We start from the raw sequence: 5,000 nt of genomic DNA on the forward strand, positions 1-5,000 counted from the left end.
CCGGAAACCGAAACCAGTGGGATGGTGGGGTAAGGATATAGGATGTTGGGTCTAAGCTATGGCGAAGGACAACGTGAAGGTATTTATAAGCCGGGATATGAGGGCTGTGGCAAAGGGGAGGTTAAAGTTTATTTTAAGAAATTAAAAGGTTACAACAAACCAAAAGAAAACAAAATGGTTAAAAAACAGAACGAGAGAACACAAACAGAGCAAAAACTGAACAAAACAAGGGATAGGGGAAGGGGAAAGGTGAAAATGAAGGAGAGGAAGTAGCTTCAAAAGGATGCGGCCAAGCCTAAAAAACTGCATCCACTTTTTCGTTCCATGCCAAAGATAAAAGATTATGGCCTAATCCCGGTCGCCGGCCGAAACGAAAGATGGTGTTGAGTCTATCCAGCCAGTCGGTATGCCAACCTAAGCCACTAGATGTTCAGAGGAAGCAGAGAAGCTTCCTGATGGAGTTCAGATGTTGTAATAAATTGATCCCAATTTACCATATAGATCCATCTGAGTGCTTTATTCTGAACAAGCTGTGGTTTGCGCTTGTTAGGGTATGCTGTTTTTGTGAGTGGAAGTGGTGTATATATGAGGTGAGGTTTGATCGGTGTTTTGTATAGATGCAGCTTCATGCATGGGGCCGCACTTTTAAATCGAAAAAGCGAATGTAACGTTTTTCTAGCCAAGGTGGCTTTTGAGTTGATAGGCAGATGAAATCGAGAGTAGGAATCAAAAGTTAAACTAAGGATAGTACAAGAGGATCTGACTTGGAGAGGTGTTTGTACTCTATCAAAAGTGTTGAGGTAAATGTTGTCATAAGGATGAAGTTTTTGTGGTCTTATAAAGAGAACTTTTGTTTTTGTTATGTTTGTCTTGATACGCCATTTATGCTCCCATCTCGAGACGGTGTCCAGTTCGTCATTAATGCGCTGAACGACGCCTGAAAGCACACTGTGTAGAGCTAAGTGCGTACAGTCGTCAGTATAGAGGATAGTGAGTGAATTTGTGTGTGGGGGGTCTGGAAGGTCGTTTGTGTATAGTGTATAGAGTGTTGGCTGAGTATGCTGCCCTGAGGTATTCCAGGGTGCATTGAAATGGTGCCTGAAACTTTGTTTAAGAATTTTAATTTTAATCAGCGGTCATCAAGAAAACTGCAGTGACTTTTCGATCAAAGGTGGGGAGTTAAATTTAGTGCACAGCTTGTACTTGAGGCCAGCATTCCAGACCATGTCGAAGGCTCGCTCAACATCTTTTGTGACGAGAACAATCTTTAGTCGTCGGTCTTTGTTGTTGTTTATGTAGTTTGTGATGATGTTGAGTGCATCCTGCGTCGAGTGATGCGAGGGAAAGCCGAATTGTTTGTGTGAGAGAAGGTTATGGTCTTCGAGATACAACCTTAGTCGAGTGTTTATGATTTTTTAAGGTCGGTAACTCTTTGGGTCAGTCAGGTCTTTTGTGGCTTAGGAATAAGGGCCACTAAAGCAGTCCCACAGGGAGAGGGAAAATGGTCGGTAGCGAGAGAGGCGTTGTAAAGGTGAGTCAGAGTTTTTCTTTTTGGATTTTACAGAAGTGTGTGACTACCACCTCAGTGATTGTGAATATCTTCTGGAGAGCCACCTCACAAGAGATCTGCTCTCCAGCATATGCCAATTTTATGACATGGTCCATGGTCACGCCATAGCATGGGTGATATGACGGGTCAAGATTCAGTCTAGCAGGTGCTAATTTAGACAGAACGGGGTAAGGTGGCTGGAGGTGTCAAAAAGTAGGGCTCCTACCTGCCTATTTGTTTCCTATAGGAAATTTCCTAGAGTGGCAGTCATGTGATGGTCTGCCATACCAGTCCCTAGCAAAAATAATGGCAACTCGCAGACACTGTAAGGCAGGCACACTAAGGCCCCCCATACAGACCTTTACCTCTCCTGCGGGAGGTAAAGGTCTGACCATGTCCGAACACGAGCTCGAAGATGGGGTCCAGTTCACCAGAAAATGCGCAATGAGTAATCCTAATGCCGAAAAATACGTATGGTAAAGAATAGCTACAGTTAATTGCAAGCAATTAAGGTCGCGGTGACAACGGAAAGTGTGCTCAAAACAGCCAGGGTATCACGGAAGAGCCAAGGTCGAGCTTGCCGTGGAAGAATCAAATCGCTCCCTTTACCGAACACAAAAACTTTGGGACCTAGAAGTCCTGAAAGCCAAGGGTCGCCTATTATTAGGGGTGCCCAGTTTCGTCCTTTCCAGATTGGCTGGGAGGCTCCACCCCTTGTAGGAACGGACAGGTAGTCCCCGCCCCCTCGGGCTAGGCAAACGGGAACAGACCTAAGGGCGAGTTTCCTGCGCAAGGCGTAATCCACGCTTGCCGACGCGGACACTCTAACTCTGAACTGGGACCTCCTAATATCTGGAAAAGGAGACGAATGGCCAAGCTGATACCTGCAGATTAACACTATCAGTGGGAGGTCAGGTACCGACGGAATGGTTCATCTGATAAGCAGACGTATTACAAAAATTAATATATGTATACATGTGTTACATACCTCTACACACACACACACACACACACACACACACGCACGCACGCACACACACACACACACACACACACATCTATAAACACACACCTATCTATCTATCTGAATATACACATTTATGCTTGCTTGCTTGCTTGAGATTTGCGAAGTTCTGGCTTCGCCCGGGCCTTTCACTTATGGCCCGGCCTGTGTCAGCTTTTTATGGCTGTCTCATTTGTTGGTCTGACACTCGGTGCTTATCGTGGCGGTGGGATTGCCAGCAGGCGCTCCTGTAGCCGTGGTGTAAGCATCTCGCATAATCTCTTTACCAGCACGACGGCTGTGTTCTGTGGGCTTTGTCTTAGGAATTGCGTGTGCACGCAATTCTCCAAGTAATGTATGAGTGTGGCGTTCGGCTCGCCGCAATGCATGCAACACCTCTCTTCATGTTCTATGGTTTGTATAATCTGCCATGCACAGTGGTAACCTAGGCGCATTCTGTGCAGAATGACTTCAGTACCTCTGTTGTTTATTTCAGAGAGTGCCAGTGGTTCATAGCCTGTTGCATCTGAGTACCAGCTGGCCGAGGGGGAATATCTCGTTTCCTCTCTGTGAAGCTGCAGGAGGAAGGAGTTGGCCGTCACCGTACACTTCCTCCTAAGTAATTTTCGGCTCTGATGTATTATCATGGGATTAGGGGGCATACCCCCTGCCGATTTTGGCTAATCTGTCAGCAAGCTCATTGCCTCTGATCCCTATGTGACTGGGAACCCAGTTTATGATAATTCTTCTACCCTGTGCAAGAATCCTCTGTACCAGTGTGCGGATGGTTGTCAGGAGGTAGATGTTGTCAGTGGGTGAGCGCTGCTGAAGACAGTCGACGGCTCCTTTGGAGTCTGCGTGTATGACCACGTGTCCTTCCCTCACGGACGCGTGGCTCAGTGCTCCCATGATAGCAACTGCCTCTGCCTGTAGCGAGGAGGCATTGTCTGTTACCCTCATGGATATTGTGGCATCCCTTGCTGCGAAGCCGGCGCCTGCAGTGTGGGTCAAGGGATCGACCGATCCATCCGTGTAATATGTTCTGCTCCCCGGAGGGGTGATGGTTGCAATGACCCTCTGGGTTTCTGCCTTTAGGCTAGGCGTACAATATTCATTCTTTTTGCTTGCCAGTCTCATGACCGAGAACTCTATCGAGGTTTGTGCCCACGGCGGAGCTTCGACAAAGTCAGGGTGTGGGGCGTCCATGCCCTTGGCCAGTAGCGGTTCTTTGAGCTGATGGCGTATTAGCACCCTGGCTGTGTGAGACATCCAGGAGTTGTTTGCAAACAGCTCGTTATCTTGTTAGGCTTGTGTTCCTGGGAGCCTGGATGACCTTTGATAAGAATTGTGCTGCCGTTAGAACAATTCGTGAGGCCAAGGGGAGAAGGTTTGTCTCCACTAGGAGGTTGAGGATCTTCGCCCACCTTGGGGCACCCAGAATGACCCTGGCGGCTTCGTTTTGGACTGTCTCCAGTCGGTCTTTATATTTTCTCTTAATGCCAATCAGAGCGAGGGAGGCATAGTCTACAATGGGCCTGCAGCATGTACGTAGAATGATCTTAGTACTCTATGTCTGGCCCCTATGCGTCTTCCACTCATTGCTCTCATGACAGACAGTCTTGCCTTTGTTCGGTCAAGCAGGTACTGGACCTCCTTGCGGAAGGAGAGGGTCCGGTCTATCCTTACCCCAAGGTAGAGGTAGTCCTGAACCCACTCGAAGTCCATTCCCTGGATTTTCAGACTTGTGCCTTGAACTCTCTGTCTCAGAGCCATGGCTTTGGATTTGGCTGCAGAGATCTTTAGTCCTGTCGTGCAACACTCCTCGGATACCAAGTCCAGACAACGCTGGGCTTTGTTTAGGCAGTGTGGTACAGTGGAGATGATAGCGAGATCGTCGGCATAGGAGATGATCTTGCACCCCACTGGGAGGTTTATGTTGAGGATACAGGACATTAATGTGTTAAAAAGGGCTGGACTGAGAACCCCACCCTCTGGCGTTCCATTTTCTAGTGGCATGTGCTGTGATAGGTGACCTTGGAATTTGACTCTGGCTGTTCTGTTCGTAAAGTAGTCACCTATCCAAGCCAAGAGCTTACCTCTGATTCCTTTTTGGATCAGGGTCTTCTGAATGGCAAGAGGACTTGCCAATTCGAAAGCCTTCTCCAGGTCAAGGAATACTACCACAGATGTGCCCGTGTTTATTGTGCTCAAGAGCGTGGCTATGCTGAGCGCTGTGCTCATGCCCCTGGTGAACCCGTGGAACACATTTATGCATACATATATATGGATATATGACACTAAATCTTGCCGTGCCATTCGTATCCCCGGCAGTGGCCAACTATCCTTCACCTATTAGTAGCATCTAGTCAGATAAGCTTGCAATAATGACGCAGGACCTGATAACATCTGATTTGGCTGTATCATCCAGATCTCCAACTCATCCCCCCA

The 5,000-nt window shown here is 47.7% G+C and overlaps 1 protein-coding gene and 1 pseudogene across 5 annotated transcripts in view; one reads left to right on the forward strand and one right to left on the reverse strand.

Moving 5' to 3' along the window:
* Window positions 1-5,000, forward strand: part of LOC119577591 — a 48,854-nt pseudogene that overhangs the window by 18,106 nt on the left and 25,748 nt on the right.
* LOC119578004 overlaps window positions 1-5,000 on the reverse strand; it is a 20,353-nt gene that overhangs the window by 12,426 nt on the left and 2,927 nt on the right. The window lies entirely within an intron of this gene.

This window comes from Penaeus monodon, chromosome 10 (assembly GCF_015228065.2).
Source record: "Penaeus monodon isolate SGIC_2016 chromosome 10, NSTDA_Pmon_1, whole genome shotgun sequence".
Classification (NCBI taxonomy): domain Eukaryota; kingdom Metazoa; phylum Arthropoda; class Malacostraca; order Decapoda; family Penaeidae; genus Penaeus; species Penaeus monodon.